Here is a 19,655-nt window from a genome sequence, read left to right on the forward strand (position 1 = left end):
GGTTTCTGGTACTCATTGAATGATATCCCAGCATTAATCCTGGCACAATGGCACAGTAGTTAGCACTGCTGCCTCAAAGCACTAGGGACCCGGGTTCGATTCCTGTCTTGGGTCACTGTCTATGTGGATACTGTATGTTCTCCCTGTGTCTGCATAGGTTTTCTCTGGTTTCCTCCCACAGTCCAAAAGACATGCCGCTTAGGCGCATTGGCCACGCTAAATTCTCCCGAACAGGCACCAGACTAGAGGATTTTCACAGTCTCCAATTTGGTTTATTATTCTCACATGTATTATCATACAGTGGAAAATATTGTTTCTTCCGTGCTATACAGAGCAAGAATACCGTACATAGGGAAGGAAGGGACTGCAGAATGTAGTGTTACAGTCGTAGCTAGGGTGTAGAGAAAGATCAACTTAATGTGAGGTAGGTCCATTCAAAAATCAGCAGGGAAGAAGCTGTTCTTGAGTCGGTCGGCTCAGACTTTTGTACCTTTTTCTCGACTTCATCGCGGTGTTAATGTAAGCCTACTTGTGACACTAATAAATAAACTTTAAACTTAATCACTACAGTAGGGAGAGTAAAGGTTAAAATTTGAGGTGAGTTCAGTGGGGCAGCCAGTGCAGGGTGAGGGAATAGCCAAGGGAACCACAATCTCTCACAGCCCAAGAAGCATAACATCACGTTTTTCCATTAAATCCTCATTCTTTAATCATGAGGCCGCATTAATCTCCTCAAATTTTATTTTCGGTACAGATGCAATAAATAGCAATCCTTATAATAGTCATAAAAATTATTTTGGTACATTTTACACTGTATATAAATGAATCAAGTTGTCACTGAAAACTACTTTCCAGGCCAAGGTTAGTGAATGATGCCGAGGTGGAAAATCTGGGGGCAATCCGGGGGCTGTTGGTTCTAATGATAGCAAGTCATGGCGTGGTCCAGTTCCAAACCCACTTGTTGAAATCCTTGCATCATTTGTTTGCAGTATCCTTAATAGAGTTGCTGATCACGGCATCAGTTCTCAAACAGAGAAGACTTTAACGCCTCAAGTGTCTATTTTCGATATCTCACTCAGGCTGGACTCACCAGGTGAGTCTTTAGTTCAATCGTACCATTAAGAGATATCATTGTTTCCTGTGTGTATTAGGGCAGCAATGTTCCGAAAGCAGAACTTCATCCCAGAAGTTGGTCTCGTGCCTCCTTCTCAGAATGCCCAGATCTGACGGCGCGGAGGAAAGACCCTTCGACCTTTCACACTAAGGGCCTTGCATTCAACCACCTCTCTGGCAATCTCCAGCCTTCCCAAAGTCCGCTCAACTCTTTGTAGGTCAACTTCTGAACTTGCTCAGAGTACGGCCGGCTCCCCAGAGTCATTCCCAGGGTGTCTGCAGTGGAAGCTTCCCTCCGAACAGATGGGTAATGTTTTTCACACTGTGACTTTTGCATTCCCTGGCAGTATTTCCATGATAGAACCTTTCCCTCTGTGGTCAGTTAGCCAGCAATTCCACTCATCCAATGCCAGCACATCCATTGCCAGTGATGTAGTAGCTCGGTGATTGCCTGTTATATTTACAAGGAAACCTTGTCAGACGGTTTATTCAGCGTGAAATTATGTACAGGTTTGCTGGTTCGTTTTTTTCCTTGAACTCCATTACCCCAGAGCCTCCCCGTAAAGGGGAAAGTTTGAGATCAGCTGTCATTACATACAGTTCAAAAACCTCTCCAGGTAAAACATCATTAACAAAACTCGAAGGACAAGAAATATGTTCTTGCACTTAATCTAGTCTTGATTTACCATTGATCACATTGACGTAGATAATAATAATTAAAAGGAGATAGTATGACTAAAATAAAAATTATACACATTCTTACAGATTCTGTACAACGTTATTTTCCTGAATTACGCCTAAACATTATCAAACAGAAGGAGGACAGGAAAGTACGGGAAACGTTTCAGCAGCAGTGGACTGGAGGCAAAATGTCCAAGGGGGGGGCAACTGCCTATTTATTCTAGGAACTTCAGTCAAGGGTCAGAGCTCAGAAAACAGCCCCCTCTCCAAGATTGAGGAAAAACTGGGAGAGAATGCAAGCAGGAATTGGTGATTAGGACAGCACGGTGCTTAGCGCTGCTGCCTCACAGCGCCAGGGACCTGTGTTCAATTCCCAGCTTGGGTCACTGCCTGTGCAGGGTCTGCACATTCTCCCCGTGTCGGTGTGGGTTTCCTCTGGCTTCCTCCCACAGTCCGAACGGCGTGCTGGTTTGGTGCATCGGCCGTGCTAAATTCTCCCTCAGCGTACCCAAACGGGCACCAGAGTGCGGCCACTGGAGGATTTTCACAGTAACTTCGTTGCAGTGTTAATGTCAGCCTACTCGTGACACTAATAAATAAACTTTTAAACAAAGATTGGACTTACAGATCCTGAGAAATAGCAGTAGGAAGGGAAGGTTGATGAGCGAAGGGAGCTCAAGAGCCAGCGAAATTGGCCTGAGGCAGAACTGTTGTCTCTCTGCCCGTTTCTTTCTGTGTTGATGCCTATACAGCGTGGAGGCTCAGGGAGAGGGGGGTACGGGAGGGGCATGGAGCCAGACATTAGCCACCATTTTCCAGCACTCCTCGGGTAAGTGCCTTGCTTTTAGGCCAACTTGCTTCCAACGCTTGCACTTAGCCAGCACCTCACCCCAGTGCTTTACAGTTCAAAATGTTCCCAGCCAGAGCACAAGGTCAAGTTTGGAAGGATACAATTTGGAATTGCATTACTGGGTGTTTTTCACAGTTCGAGCAAACTCAGCATACATAAAAATGATGGCCTCCCCTTCCCCCCACCCACTCAGTCCACCCCCCACCCTACGCCACCCACTGTGCTTCACCACGGATCCTGGCGGCAGGTTCTGGATTAAAGCCAAATGCCATGAGGAAGAGATCTCCTTCATGGTTTCTGTCAGGCTTTTAAACTGCAGTCGAGCTCTGCAGGCCAGCAAGAAGAGGTGCCTATCATTTTTGGAAGGCTGATGAGAAATGGCCATCTTATAAATAACTTACATGCACACAGATACACACACACACACACACACATACACACACACACGCACATACACAAACGCACATATACAGAGCCACACCCAGTTTCCTTTAAATATAGGTCAATTCAGAGCAGTTCCTTTCACTAGTATAAAAATAAAGTATCTTTCGTTTTCAAAAAAAAAACCCCAAACACAAATATTTATCCGAGGAAGCCAGCTAGGCTGATAGAGGTCCCTTAGGTCCTAGCTGGTCTTGTGGTGACGAGCTCGCTTAGTCCTTTTCGTGACTGTGGTGTATTTGAAAGGTCTATGGTGTTCCCCTTTGTCTTTGGGGGGTCTTTTCATGAAGTGGACCTCCCTCTGGTTCTGTTCGGTTTTCGATCCCTTCCTGGGCCGCCCTTTCCTGGTGAAACCCAGGTACCAGCCTTTGTACTTGGCAGACATCAGAGCTGTATAGTTATTCTCCAGGACCTCTTCGACAAACACGCACTCCCGGCTCTTTCCGTTGAGCTGGAAAAGGAAGGGCGGGGGGGGGGGGGGGGGGGGGGGGGTGGAGAAATAAAAGTGTCACTTGTTAGAGAAGAAAAGAGGACTGACAATGGCCCCAAAAGTGACCGAACGATAATAAAGCAAAAAGCAATGAACTGTGGGTGCTGGAATCTGAAACCAAAACAGAAATTGTTGGAAAATCTCTGCAGGGCTGACAGCATCTGCAGAGACAGAATAGAGCCAATGTTTCAAAGAACAAAGAAAGAACAAAGAAAATTACAGCACAGGAAAAGGCCCTTTGGCCCTCCAAGCCTGCACCGAACATACTGCCCTCCTGAACTAAAACCCCCTATCCTTCCGGGGACCATATCCCTCTATTCCCATCTTATTCATTGACTCGTCCAGACGTTCCTTAAAAGTCACTATCGTATCTCCTTCCATGACGGGGTGGCATGGTAGCATGGTGGTTAGCACTGCTGCTTCACAGCTCCAGGGACCTGCGTTCAATTCCCGGCTTGGGTCGCTGTCTGTGTGGAGTTTGCACATTCTCCTCGTGTCTGTGTGGGTTTTGTCCGGTTTCCTCCCACAGTCCAAAGATATGTAGGTTAAGTGTATTGGTCATGCTAAATTGCTCTTTAGTGTCAGGGGAACTAGCTAGGATCAATGCATGGGGATAGGGCCTGGGTGGGGTTGTTGTTGGTGCAGACATGATGGGCCGAATGGCCTCCTTTTGCACTGTAGGGTTTCGATGATTAAGGTTATGGACCAAGAGATCAGGTGGCAGTTCAAATGTTTCTCGTGTGTTGGTGCAGACTCGATGGGCCGAAGGGCCTCTTCTGCACTGTATGATTCTATGATGGTCATGATGTGGAGATGGCGGCATTGGACTGGGGTAAACACGGTAAGAAGTCTCGCCACACCAGGTTAGAGTCCAACAGGTTTATCTGGTATCACAAGCTTGTGGAGCATTGCTCCTTCATCAGGTAAGCCAGTGGCTTTTGCTACCTCTTGGACTTTAACCCGGTGTTGTGAGACTTCTTACTGATTCTATGACCCCCATGATAATTGAAACACAAACATTATTCGAGGGATCGTCAGGGTAGGCGTTGAGAGGATGTTTCCCTTGGCTAAAGAGATTAGGTCGTGGGGCCGTAGTCTCAGGACAAAGGTTTGACTATTCAGGATTGCGATGAGGAACTCCTTCAGTCAGGAGGTTATAAAAACACACAAACATATATATTAGAAACAGGAGTAGGCCTGATGTGTTCAGGACTGAGACTGATAGATATTTAGTCACTAAAAGTGAATCAAGGGATATGGGTGGAGAAGGGAAGTTGAGGTTGGGGATCAAATGTAATGTTATTAAATGCTGGGCAGGCTGCAGGGCTATTCCTTCTACTTATATATTTCTTTCTTTGTAAGAAGTCGAGGGGAGATTTTTAAATGATGAAAGGATTGTATCGGGTGGCATGGTGGCACAGCGGTTAGCACTGCTGCCTCACAGCACCAGGGACCCAGCTTCCATTCCAGCCTCGGGTCACTGTCTGTGTGGAGTTTGCACATTCTCCCCATGTCTGCGTGGGTTTCCTCCGGGTGCCCGGTTTCCTCCTACAGTCCAAAGATGTATGGGTTAGATGGATTGGCCATGCTAAATTGCCCCTCAGTGTCAGGGGGCCTAGCTAGGGTAAATGCATGGCATTATGGGGATAGGGCCTGGGTGGGATTGTACTCAGCACAGACATAATGGGCCGAATGGCCTCCTTCTGCACTGCAGGGATTCTATAATAGGCTAAAAAGATAAAACTATTCCTTTGATGAGGGAATCTGGAACAAGGGAACATAAATCTTAGAACTGGGTCAAATCAGGAAACAGTTCTTCAAGTTGAGGGATGGATTTTACAGGGGCAATGGTGGCCCCAACTGTGGGCCAGAAAGCCTTGGGCAACTCTGCCTCAGTCTTTCCAGGAACCCTGACCCAATTCTGTGACCTTCAAGTGTTTCAGGATGGCGATCTCACCCTTAAATGGGGCGGCATGGTAGCACAGTGGTTAGCACTGTTGTCTCACAGCGCCAGGGACCCGGGTTCAATTCCCAGCTTGGGTCACTGTCTGTGTGGAGTCTGCACGTTCTCCCCGTATCTGCAAGGGGTTTCCTCCGGGTGCTCCGGTTTCCTCCCACAGTCTGAAAGACATGTTGGTTAGATACATTGACCCGAACAGGTGCCAGATTGTGGCGACTAGGGGAATTTCACAGTAACTTCGTTGCAGTGTTAATGTAAGCCTTACTTGTGACTAATTAATAAACTTTAATAAATAAGCTTCAAGTGGGCCAGCTGGAGGGTTGCCAGTTCTTCAATCCCAGCAATGTTATTGGGTGCAAAAGTCACTGCGAGGACTGGAACTGCACCCGGCTCCGGAGCAGCATTATGGAGACAGTAGCCTAGTGGGAATATCAATGGGCCAGTAAACCAGAGACTCAGGCCAAAACTCTGAGGGACATGAGTTCAAATCCCACAATGGCAGCTGGTGGAACTTAAATCCAATTAGTGAAATCTGAAATGAAAAGCTAGCTCAGTAATAATAGAATCCCTACAGTGCAGAAAGGGACCATTCGGCTTATCGAGCCTGCATGGACAACAATCCCACCCAGACACTATTCTGTAACCCCACATATTTACCACACTAATTCCCCTGACATGAAAGGGCAACTTATCATGTCCAATCCACCTAACCTGCACATCTTTGGACTGTGGGAGGGAACCAAAGCACCTGGAGGAAACCCAAGCAGACATGGGGAGAACATGCAAACTCCAGATGGACATTCACTTGAGATCAGAATTGAACCCTGGTCCCTGGCATTTTGAGGCAGCAGTGCAAACCACTGTGCCACCATTTCATGGTGACCATGAACCGATTATTGTCATAAAAGGGTTCAGAGGCAAGTGTGTTACCCACTGAGTCATGGCTGACACAAGAGGTCACTCAACCCTTGGGCTTAATGAAGGGAGGATTGGGACTATGCCATGGAGCTGGATGATCGGACGGGAGATGGTTAAGTCTTCCTAGCAATGCAGGCATTAAAGGTGAGCTGAGAGATGGTTGTCTCATTGAATAGGTTGGCAGCTGCAAGTACTGTGGTAGATGGAACAGGCAGTTCAACGATATGTTCCTTCCAATGTTCACCATGCACACCATGAACTTCCGAGCTGAACGTGGTGGAGGGGAAAAGGGAATGAGAAAGGAACCAGGTAATGGTTATAGGCAATATAATTATCGTTTTGACCTAATCAACTCAGAAAGAAAGCTTTGTGCAAACAGTGGCTTTATGCCAAATGTGTCTTCAGTGTACCAAAGCCCATGTTAAGTACTTTAAATATTTGAATTTCTATTGTATCAAGTTAGATCTTAAACAAACACACATATAGCTTTGTACCAGGGTTCCGGATGTAAATAAAGTAGGAAAGATTTACATCGACCTAATATTTTAATTGTATTTCAAAATGAGGTTAGAGTTACATACAATTCATTACTCTGAAGTGGAGTTATTATGTGGGCAAACGTGGCTGCCATATTGTACACAGCAAGCTCCCACAAACAGCAGTTAGACACATGGCCAGTTTTTCTGGAGTTAGTCCATTGAGGAATGTTGGCCAGCCACAGAAAGAACTCTTGGTCTTCTTTGAAGAGTGACATGGATGAAACATTTGGGGCTCAGTTTGAAGCCTCGTACAAGGGCACGGCATCGCTGACACCTGAAAGATGCTCAAGGAATTCAATACTTATAAAGCGGAATGGAGGGTTTTGAAAGAATGAGAGTGTGCAGAATACTCTGTGTCTAAATCTAGGCTGACACCCCCCGTCGCAGTTCTCAGGGAATGCTGCACTGTCTTCCAGTCAAACTGTGGCCCTGTCTGCTCTTTCTGCTGGGTATAGGAAGCCCCATGGTACTATTTGGCCAAAGAGCAGGGGAATTCCTCCCTGTGTGAAAGTTATTATTACTTACGTGGCGAAAAACTGCAGCAGGCGACGGTGCAGAGGGACCTCGGGGTCCTTGTGCATGAGTCGCAAAAACCCAGCTTGCAGGTGCAGCAGGTGGTCAGGAAGGCGAATGGGATGCTGGCCTTCATAGCGAGGGGGATTGAATATAAAAGTAGGGAGGTCTTGCTGCAGCTGTATAGGGCATTGGTGAGGCCGCAGCTGGAGTACTGTGTGCAGTTTTGGGCGCCGCACCTGCGCAAGGATATTTTGGCCCTGGAGGGAGTGCAGAGGAGGTTTACTAGGCTGATACCGGAGTTGAGGGGATTGAGCTATGAGGAGAGGCTGAATAAACTAGGCTTGTACTCGTTAGAGTTTAGAAGAATGAGGGGAGATCTCATTGAGACGTATAAGATGATGAATGGGATGGATAGGATAGAGGTGGAGAGACTCTTCCCGCTCAAAAAAGACAGTAGGACTAGGGGGCACAGCCTCAAGATAAAGGGGAGGCGGTTTAGAACGGAGTTGAGGAGGAACTTCTTCACTCAAAGGGTGGTGAATCTCTGGAATTCTCTGCCCGTTGAAGTGGTGGAGGCTGCCTCGCTAAATATTTTTAAGAAGCAGGTTGATGGGTTCTTGATAAGAGAGGGGATTAAGGGTTATGGGGAGAGGGCGGGAAAGTGGAACTGAGCCACAACAGATCAGCCATGATCTTATTGAATGGCGGGGCAGGCTCGAAGGGCTAGATGGCCTACTCCTGCTCCTATTTCTTATGTTCTTATGTTCTTATCCTTCAATCAACATCACTGAAACAGATCACAAAGAACAAAGTACAGCATAGGAACAGGCCCTTCACACCTCTGTTCCGACATGATGCCCTAACTAAACTTAGAAAAAAACTTCTGTCCTTACTCAGTCCGTATCCCTCTATTCCCTCCCTATTCATGAAACCATCCAGATGCCTCTTAAATGTTGCGAATGCGTCTGCTTCCACCATCCCCTCTGGTAAAATGTTCCAGGTACCCCACCACTCTCTGTGTGAAAAGCTTCCCCCGCACATCTCCCTTAAACATTCCCCCTCTCACCTTGAACATGTGCAGCCTTGTAATTGACACTTCCATCCTGGGAAAAAGCCTCTGACTATCCACCCTGTCTAGGCTGTCATAATTTTGTAGACCTCTATCAGCTCTCCCCTCAGTTTCCATCTTCCCAGTGAAAACAATCCTAGTTTATACAACCTCTCCTCATAGTCAACATCCTTGAGACCATGCAACATCCTGGTGAACCTTCTTTGCACTCTCTCCAAAGCTTCCATGTCCTTCTGGTACTGTGGTGATCAGAAATTCTAGTTTGTGGGAGCTTGCTGTGCGCAAATCTTATTTCCTACATTACAACAGTGACCACTGTTCCCAAGTAAATATAATTGCCTCTAAAACACTAAGGGGCCTCATGGTGGCACACTGGTTAGCACTGCTGCCTCACCACATCAGGCACTTGGTTTCAATTCTGACCTTGAGTCACTGTCTGTGCGAAATCTGCACATTCTCCCCGTGTCTGCATGAGTTTCCTCCTGGTGCTCTGGTTTCCTCCCACAGTCCAAAGATGTGTGGGTTAGGTGGATTGGCCAAGCTAAGGAAGTTGCCTGGTATGTGAGAAGGTCTTATGAGGAAAGGCTGAGGGACTTGGGGTTATTTTCATTAGAGAGAAGAAGGTTAAGAGGTGACCTAATTGAGGCATACAAGATGATCAGAGGATTAAATAGGGTGGACAGTGAGAGCCTTTTTCCTCAGATGATGATGGCGAACATGAGGGAACATAGCTTTAAATTGAGGGGTGATAATTATAGGACGGATATCAGAGGTAGGTTCTTTACTCAGAGGGTAGTAAGGATGTGGAATGCCCTGCCTGCAGCAGTTGTGGACTCACCAACTTTAAGGGTGTTCAAATGGTCAGTGGATAGGCATATGGATAACACTGGAATAGTTTAGGTTAGAGGGTCATTAGATTGGTTCCACAGGTCAGCGCAACATCGAGGGCCAAAGGGCCTGTACTGCGCTGTAATGTTCTATGTTGTAAATTGCCCCTTAATTTCTCAAGATGTGTAGGTTTGAGGGATTAGCAGGGTAAATACATTGGGTTACAGGGATAGTGTCTGGATAAGGCATTCTTTCTGAGAGCCAGTACAGACTCGATGGGCCGAATGGCCTTCTTCTGCACTGTTGGGATTCTATGATGGATAGCACAACGAAATACATACTTCCCCCTTTCCTCCTTTGTACATGCTGAGCATTGCGGATCCATACTTGGCTCAGGACTCCTGCTTTTACCAACTGTCTCTCTATTTTGTCAACATGGAGCCAATTCTAGTCCTACACCACAAGATCAAACCTTGGCCCATGCTGTGTGCTTTAGTCAACTCAATTTTCTTCTCATGAAACCCAGCACGGTAACAATCAGCAGCTGCTATACTGAGAGTTCGAGGTCAGCAGGTGGGTTCATCTAAATAATGTACCTATTATGAGTGTTTTATTGAATGGGTGCATTATGAATTGGCTTAAAGCCAGATTGTGTAGGTTGGCAGACATAGAGAAACACGTAAATATACAGAACTGGACTGGGCCTCAACAATTTTCGTTAAGGATGGCTTAATATTTCTATTTTCTCAAGACACTGATTAGAATTATAGAACCCTACAGTGCAGAAGGAGGCCATTCAGCCCATTGAGTGTGTATCGGCTACAATCCCACTCAGACCCTATCCCCATAATCCCACACATTTATCCTAGCTAGTCCTTCTGACACCAAAGGGCAATTTAGCACGACCAATCCACCTAATCTGTACGTCTTTCGGACTGTGGGAGGAAACCGGAGCACCCAGATGAAACCCACTCAGACATGGGGAGAATGTGCAGATTCCGCACAGACAGTGACCCAGTCTGGGAATTGAACCTGGGTCCTTGGCATTGTGAGACAGCAGTGTTAACCACTGTGCCACCATGCCGCCCGATTCTGACCTGCATGGATGTGTGGGAAACCATTTAAATCTTTGCTGTGTGTCAGTCTCAAATTGTTTTTAGTTCATTCTCAGGATTGGGCATTATTGGCTGGCATTTATTGACCACCCCTAGTTGTACTGAGAAAGTGGTGGTGATCAGCTTTCTTTTAGAAGAACGGATAGCTGGTTAATATGGCTGAATGGTTTGCTAGGCCACTTCAGAAGGCTTCTTGGCCTTTTGGCTAAGATCAAGGAGCAGGAGGTTTATAGGGTATGTGAGGAAAAACTTTTTTATCCAGAGTGTGCTGGCAGTCTGGAATGCGCTGCCTAAGAGGGTGGTGGAGGTGAGATGCCTCACATCCTATAAAAAGTACCTGGATGAGTACTTGGCAGGTCATAGCATTCAGGGCTATGGGCCAAGTGCTGGTGAATGGGATTAGGTGGGAGGTCAGGTGTTCCTCGCGTGTCGGTGTGGAATCTATGGGCCGAAGGGCCTCTTCTGCGCTGTTTGATGTGTCAGATCAATCCCAAGATCAGGTGTAATACCCCTTCTTGTCACCTTGGATCTTGTATTTGATTTGATTTGATTTATTATTATCACATGTATTAACATACTGTGAAAAGTATTGTTTCTTGTGCGCTATATAGACAAAGCATATCGTTCATAGAGAAGGAAAGGAGACAGTGCAGAATGTAGTGATGCAATCATAGTTAGGGTGTAGACAGCGATCAACGTAATGCAAGGTAGGTCCATTCAAAAGTCTGACAGCAGCAGGGAAGAAGCTGTTCTTGAGTCAGTTGATGTCAACTTATGGAGGCCATGAAGTGGATTAAATTTGAATTTGAATTTGGTTTTGAGAGCAAGTAAAGAGATGAACTTAGGACTTGCCCTGTCCATTCTGCACATTGGCTTTGTAACTCTAAGAGTGCAATAAAACTTAAAAGAAAAACTAAGGCCAGAATTTTACCAGCACGCCAGTCCAGAGCTCAAGGCCAATGGAGAATGCCGTTCTGCAAGCCTCGTCCACCCCAATTTCGGGGCAGGTGTGTCAGTAAAATCAAGGCCTAAGAGTCAAGTAAGTTAGTGTGGGGACTGGAGTTGTGTGCTAGTCCAGATTGAATAAAGACAGCACATTTTCTGCCCTAAAGGACATTTGTGAACGGGATGGATTTCATACCACAATCTGGTCAATTTTACTGAGATACAAGCTCATTTTAAAATTCTCCAACTTTCGTGTTTTGATCTTTCCTCAAAGAATACCTACAGTGCACCCGGATGAAACCCATGCAGACACGGGGAGAATGTGCAGATTCCGCGCAGACAGTGATTCAAGCCAGGAATAGAACCTGGGTCTGCACCGATCACAATTGCATTCAAGCCCTATTCTTGTACCCCCACGTATTTATCCTTCCAATCCCCCTAGGGAGAATTTAGCATGGCCAATCAACCTAACCTGCATACCTTTGGACTGTTGGAAGAAACCGCAGACATGGAGAGACTTGTAGATAGTGGACAGACTTTGGGGAGTCAGGAGGTAAGTGACTCTGTTGGATTTCCAGCCTCTGATCTGGCCTTGTCGTTACAGTATTTATATGGCTTGTTCAGTGCAGTTTCTGGTCAATTGTAACTCTCAGGATGCTGATTGTGGGTGATTCAGCAATGATAATGCCATTGAATCTCATGGGAAGATGATTAGATTCTCTGTTGTTGGACAAGGTCATTGCCTTGCAGTTATGTGGCATGAATGTTACTTGCTACTTTGTCAGCCCAAGCCTGGATCTTGTCCAGGTAATTAGGTCATTACCCCAGGGGTCCCCTGCAGCAATGTCATGGGACTGAGAGGATTGACCCTCAAAAACCACAATTACTTTCTCTTGTGCCAGGGATGACTCCAACCAGTGAAGAGTTTTCTCTCTGATTCCCATTGACTCCAGCTTTGCTAGGACTCCTTGAAGCCATACTTGGTCAAATGCTGTGTTGATGCCAAGGACAGTTGCTCCCACCTCATCTCATGAGTTCAGCTCTTATGTTTATGTTTGGACCAAGGCTGTCATGAGGTCAGGATTTGAGTGGCCCTGGCAGAATCCAAACTGGCAACTAGTGAGCAGATTATCGCTAAGTAAGTGCTGCTTGATAGTACTGTCAACTACACCTTCCATCACTTTACCAATGACCGAGTTTTTTAAAATTCATTTGTAGGACATGGGTTTTGCTGGCTGGCCAGCATTTATTGCCCATCCCTAGTTTCCCTCGTTCAGAGGGCAGTTGAGAGTTAACCAGATTACTATAGCTCTGGAGTTGCATGTAGGCCAGGCCAGGTAAGGACGGCAGATTTCCTTCCCTAAAGGGCATTAGTGAAGCAGATGGGTTTTTCCAACACTTGACAATGGTTCCATGGTGATCAGTAGATTCTTAATTCCAGATTTATTTTTTAATCAAAATTCAAATTTCACAATGTGACATGGTGGGATTTGAACCTAGGCCTCCCAAAATATTAGCTGAGCTTCTCAAGTAATAGAGATTAATTAATTTAGAAGAATGAGAGGGGGGGTCTCATAAAAACTTATAAAATTCTAACAGGATTAGACAGGGTAGATTCAAAAAGAACGTTTCCGATGGTGGGCAAGTCCAGAATTAGGGGTCATAGTTTGAGGAAAAGGGGTAGATGTTTTAGGACTGAGATGAGGAGAAATTTCTTCACCCTGAGGGTGGTGAATATGTGGAATTCACTACCATAGAAAGTAGTTGTGGCCAAAACATTGTGTGGTTTCAAGAAGAAAATAGATATTGCTCTTGGGGCTAAAGGGATCGAGGGATGTGGGAGGAAGGGAGGAATCAGGATATTGAATTTGATGATCAACCATGATCACAATGAATGGCAGAGCAAGCTGGATGGGCCAAATGGCCTAGTTCTGGTTTCTATGCTTCTATGAGTCATTTGGAATTGAAATGTGATGATGCCTGTCTGACTTGAGTTGAGTGTAAGAGCCAGACCCTTGGCTCTGCTAACAGCTCACACTGTTTATTTCTTTTCACTTTACACAGGCATTTGCAGTGAGCCGAAGCACAAATAGGCACAAAAAAAATGTTGACCTGGGGATTTCAATTTAACCCCTTCCGTCCCCCGAATGATTATATTTCAAAACTAAAATTCTTGCTCTAGGAATTTCCACAAAGGTGGAAAATTGCACTGGCGTTCTTTGATCGGTGATTTTTACCATGATTCTCGTGCCCGAATCATATTGACCATCTGTCCACATTGAATACCTGACTTCAGTTAGAATGGAGTGTCCTCTTGCAAAGTCCCCCATCTTAATTGTTCCATCTATAATAGTCGTGCCCCTAGCTGCCTAGGCCAATACGCTCTGGAATTCTCTTTCTAAACTTATCTACCTCTCTAGCTCACCTCCTTCAATATTTTCCTTAAACCTACCTCTGATCACGGTTTTGGGCCCCTGCTCTATTATCTCCCTCATATGATTTAGTCTTAAAGTTTTGTAACATCAAAGGTCCTGGAAAGAATCATAGGAAGGCTGTACCACATAAAGTCATTCGGCCAGTCAAGTCTCTGTTTGTTCTATGCAAGGGTGGCACAGTGATTAGCACTGCTGCCTCACAGTGTTAGGGACCTGGGTTCAATCCTAGCTCTGGGTGACTGTGTGCTGTTTGCATGTTCTCCCTGTGTCTGCATGAGTTTCCTCCATGTGCTCCGGTTTCCTACCAAAGATGGGTAGTCTGGGTGGATTGGCCGTGCTAAATTGCCCCTTAGTGTCTCACAATGTGCAGGTTAGAGGGATTAGTGGGATCAAATGTGTGGTTAGAGGGACAGGGGAGGCAATGGCTTAGTGGTATTATCACTAGATGATGAATCCAGAAACTTAGCTAATGTTCTGGGGATCTGGGTTCGAACCCTACCACAGCAGATGATGAAATTTGAATTCAAGGAAAAATATTTGAATTAAGAATCTACTGATGGTGATGAAACCATGGTCGATTGTCGGAAAAATCTGTCTGGCTCACTAATGTTCTTTAGGGAAGGAAATCTGCTGTCCTTACCTGGTCTGGCCTACATGTGACTCTGGAGCCACAGCAATGTGATTGGCCCTCAACTACCCTCAGGCAACTAGGGATAGGCAACAAATGCTAGCCAGCCAGTGACACCCATGTCCCACCAATGCACATAAATAAAAAAGGTCCTGGGTGAGACGCTGTTTCAGAGAGTCTATGCAGACTTGATGGGCCGAGTGGCCTCCTTCTATAGGGACTCTATGATGGTTTTAGCTCACCCCACTTTCACCCTTCCCTGAAGCCTTACAGTTGTTTTCCCTTCAGGTGCTATCCAATTCCCTTTTGAAAGCCATGATTGAATCTGCTTCCACCACACACTCATACAGTGCAGAAGGTGGCCATTCGGCCCATCCAGCCTGCACCGACAACAATCCCACGCAGGCACTATCCCCATAACTACACGTAACCTGTTCAGCTCCTTGACACTAAAGGGAAATTTAGCATGGCCAATCTACTTAACCCGCATGTCTTTGGAGTGTGGGAGGAAACCAGAAGAAATGTACGCAGACATGAGGAGAACGTGCAGATTCCACACAGACAGTTACCTGAGTTCAGAATTGAACCTGGGTCCCTTGTGCTATGAGGCAGCAGTTCTAATCACTGTGCCACCGTGCTGCCCCGCTCTCAGGCCCTGCATTCCAGACCCTAATCATTTGTTGCAAATAGGAGATTTTCCTCATGCTGCCTTTTTTTCTTTTGTCAATCACTTTAATTCCGTGTTCTTTACTTCTCTACCTTCCCCAACAAGGATAACCTATCTTCTATCTTCTCTGTTGAGCCTGCTCATGACTCTGAATGTTTCTATTGAACCTCCTCTCAATTTTCTCTTCTCTAAGAAGAAATCTAACCTTCCAAACTATCCACTTCTCCAATGCTTCTATCCCTGAAAGCATTCTCATAAATCTATCAGCATTCTAAACCTATACATCTGTGGTGCCCAGATATTTGGCACAGACCTACAAGTGAGATTCACTATAACGCCTTTGTCTTGTGTGCTTTGGATCTGTTACGCTTTTTTTAACCACTTGCTGACCTGCTACGTCCAACGAATTGTGCACATAAACCCCCAGGTCTCTCTGTTCCTGCACTCCCTTAACAACTGTAATCTTTAGATTATATTGCCTCTCTTATTTTTCCCACAAACTTGTATCGCTTCACAATTGTCTGCATTCGCTTTCATTTGCCTCAGGATTGCCACTTCACCAGCAGCCTCATGCCCTCTGGAATCCATCACTATCTGGGCAGCACGGAGGTACAGTGGTTAGCACTGCTGCCTCACAGCGCAGGGACCTGGGTTCAATTCCAGCCTCAGGTCACTGCCTGTGTGGAGTTTGTACGTTCTCCCCGTGTCTGTGTGGGTTTCCTCCAGGTGCTCCGGTTTCCTCCCACACTCCAAAGCTGTATGGGTGAAGTTGAATGGCGTTGCTAGTGACAGGGGATTACAAGGGTAAATATATAGGGTGATGGAAATAGGGCCTGGGTGGGATTGTGGTCTTCCAGACTCGATGGGTTGAATGGCCTCCTTCTGCATTGTAGGGATTCTATGATCCTCCTCAACTTTACTACCTCCAAATTATCATCTGCAAATGTTGAAATAGTGCCCTCTGTGCAATTGGTATATTTTTAAAAAAAGCCATGATCGCAATATTAATCCCTGGGGAGCCTCACTTCCCTCCAGTCTGAACAATAACCGTTCATTCTGTCATTCAATCCACTCCATATTCATGTTGCCATTGTCTCTTTTATTCCATGGTTTTCAGATTCTTTGGAAAGTCTGATATGTGGCACTTGGTCAAATATATTTTGGAAAACCACGTACAGCACCTCGTCCCCATTACTCCCATCAACCCTTCACGTTAGCTCATCAAAAAATTTAAACAAGTTAGCTAACACAATTTGCCTTTACATAGAACATAGGACATAGAACACTACAGCACAAAATGGCCCTTCGGCCCACAAGTTGCGCTGATCATATCCCTACCTACCAGGCCTATCTATAACCCTCAATCCCATTAAATCCCATGTACTTATCCAGAAGTCTCTTGAAAGACCCCAGCGGGTTCACCTCCAACGGCAGCTGATTTCACTCACCCACCACCCTCTGAGTGAAAAACTTACCCCTGACATTTCCCCTGTACCTGCTCCCCAGCACCTTAAACCTGTGTCCTCTCATAGTGACCATCTCAGCCCTGGGAAATAGCCTCCGAGAATCCACCCTATCTATACCTCTCAACATCTTATAAACCTCTATCAGGTCACCTCTCATCCTTCGTCTCTCCAAGGAGAAAAGACCAAGCTCTCTCAACCTAGCTTCATAAGGCATGCCACCCAATCTAGGCCAATCCTTGTAAAATCTCCTCTGCACCCTTTCAATAGCTTCCACATCCCTCCTGTAATGAGGCGACCGAACTGCGCACAGTACTCCAAGTCGGGTCTGACAAGGGTCTTATAAAATTGCAGCATTACCGCCCGACTCTTAAACTCAATCCCTTGATTAATGAAGGCTAATACACCATACACCTTCTTGACCACACCCTCCACCTGTGAGGCCGATTTAAGAGCCTTTAACAGATCCATGCTGCCTTTCCTTAATTAATCCACTTTTAATGTTTACATATTAGTGTCACAAGTAGGCTCACATTAACACTGCAATGTAGTTACTATGAAAATCTCCTAGTTGCCACACTTCGGTGCCTGTTTGGTTACACTGAGGAAGTCAGAAGCTTTTTCCAGAGTGGAAGAGTTAATCATTAGGGGGCATTTACATACAAGGAACAAAGTTTAAAGGAGATGTACCAGGCAAGTTTTTTACACAGAGGATGGTGCGTGCCTGGAACTCGCTCCTGGGGGAGGTATTGGAAGCAGATACTGGACAAATACATGAATAGGATGGGAATAAAGGGATATGGTCCCCGGAAGGGTCGGGGGTTTTAGTTAAGTTGGGCAGCATGGTCTGTGCAGGCTTGGAGGGCCGAAGGTCCCGATCCTTTTCTTTGTTCATTGCAGTGTTAATGTAAACCTACTTGTGACTAATAAATAAACTTTAACCTTTCAGATTGGCTCAGTTGATTGCACTGCTCTCCATGACTGTAAATTTTCCCAGAATGCTTCTCTGTCAGAACATTGTGCCGGAAGTGATTCGGGTAAATTCCATTTCCGCAACACTTGCTTTGGACTTCTGGCAAACTGGCCGTGCTAGAACGGGAGCTGTTCCAAGTAAATTCTCAGTAAATGAGTGATGGCCTCAAGTCTGTTCACAGGAATAGAGAGATGTAATCTAGACTGCCACCAAAATGCAGGGCTGAGGGAGCACTGTGGATAAGATGTTTAACCAAAACGATACAAAGAATTTGTAGGTGTTAGAGAACTCAGGAGGAATTTTCCAGCTGCTCATGGCAGCCGGATTCTCCAGCCCCGCTGCAGTGAATAGAGAGTTGGCTGAGCACCACATTCTCCACCCTCGCTTGGAGCGAGGCTTGAATGGCCAGAAAATTCCAGCCCTCAGTCTACTATGTACAGAGAGTTGGAAATTGTTCCTCAGCACAGATTGTCAGAGAATCACCAGCCAAGGAACTTGAAATTAAATAGATCCAAGGCAGGTAGCCATGATGTGGAGATGCTGGTGTTGGACTGGGGTGGGCGCAGTAAGAAGTCTCCCAACACCAGGTTAAAGTCCAATAGGTTTATTTGGAATCACGAGCTTTTGGAACGCTGCTCCTTCATCAGGTGAGTGGAGAGGTAGGTTTCACAAACACGGCATATATAGACAAAGACACAATTGCACCAGGTACATGGTACATCCTCGGCCTGTGTTGTCTGCCTCATACGCTGCAGGAAAGGGTGTCCCGAGACCATGCAAGGCATGAACGGACACCATGTGACAATCGCCAGGCAGGAGTGTTCCCTTCCAGTTGGGGAACGCTTCAGCAGCCAAGGGCATTCAGCTCTGATCTTCGGGTAAGCGTTCTCCAAGGTGGCCTTCAAGACACACGACAACGCAAAGTCGCTGAGCAGAAACTGATTGCCAAGTTCGGCTATCAGTTTCTGCCACATCAGTTTAGCCACATGAGGATGGCCTCAACCGGGATCTTGGGTTCATGTCACACAAACTGTAACCACCACTACTGACCACCCCCCCCCCCCGCCTTCCCCCCTCCCACTATTTGACTGGGCTTGCAAAATCCTACTAACTGCCCTGGCTTGAGACAATTCATACCTTTTAAACTGTGATTATCCCTCTCTCCACTTGCACTGTCTGTATCTGTTAAGACTCACATTCCAACAATTATTTTGTAATTGTGTCTTTGTCTATATATGCTGTGTTAAGAAACCTACCTCTCCACTCATCTGTTGAAACAGCGGTGCTCCGAAAGCTCGTGATTCCAAATAAACCTGTTGGACTTTAATCTGGTGTTGTGAGACTTCTTACAGGCAGAGGGAGTGATTAAGATTGGGATCATCCAGGATCTAAGTGACAGAAAAGGCTCGAAGGGCTGAATGGCATGCTTCCTTTCCTATGTTCATATTGATAGTGGAATCATCTCTGAGAGAACAATGATTACCTTGCCAAGAATCTTCCCTCGCTTGCTCATGCAGATGTAGTGACCCGTCTCCTTGCCCTTAATCCTCACATGGCTGCCGAATGTGTCTGTCTCCACCACAAGAAGAGCTGGAAAGTGAAGGGAAGGAAATGAAATGTGGAATAAGCACATAAATAAACCAATGGGAAAGACAAATCTAAGTGGCCCATCGAAGATCCAAGTGTCCTGGGCCTCGGCTCCTCCCTCTGTGACTGGATCCTGAACTTCCTAACCCACAGACCACAATCAGTAAGGATAGGCAACAACACCTCCTCCACCATCATCCTCAACACCGGTGCCCCACAAGGCTGTGTTCTCAGCCCCCTACTATACCCCTCATACACCTATGACTGTGTAGCCAAATTCCCCCCCATCTCGATTTTCAAGTTTGCTGATGACACCACCGTAGTGGGTCGGATCTCAAACAATGACAAGACGAAATATAGGAAAGAGATAGAGTATCTGGTGGACTGGTGGAACAACAATTAACTCTCTCTCAATGTCAACAAAATGAAGGAGATAG

General features: G+C 46.0%; 1 pseudogene; it reads right to left on the reverse strand.

Moving 5' to 3' along the window:
- Positions 1 to 3,269: 3,269 nt before the first annotated feature.
- LOC145348582 (fibroblast growth factor 18-like) overlaps positions 3,270 to 19,655 on the reverse strand; it is a 37,653-nt pseudogene continuing 21,267 nt past the window's right edge.

Source organism: Carcharhinus amblyrhynchos, chromosome 1 (genome assembly GCF_965287045.1).
Source record: "Carcharhinus amblyrhynchos chromosome 1, sCarAmb.v2.hapA, whole genome shotgun sequence".
NCBI lineage: Eukaryota > Metazoa > Chordata > Chondrichthyes > Carcharhiniformes > Carcharhinidae > Carcharhinus > Carcharhinus amblyrhynchos.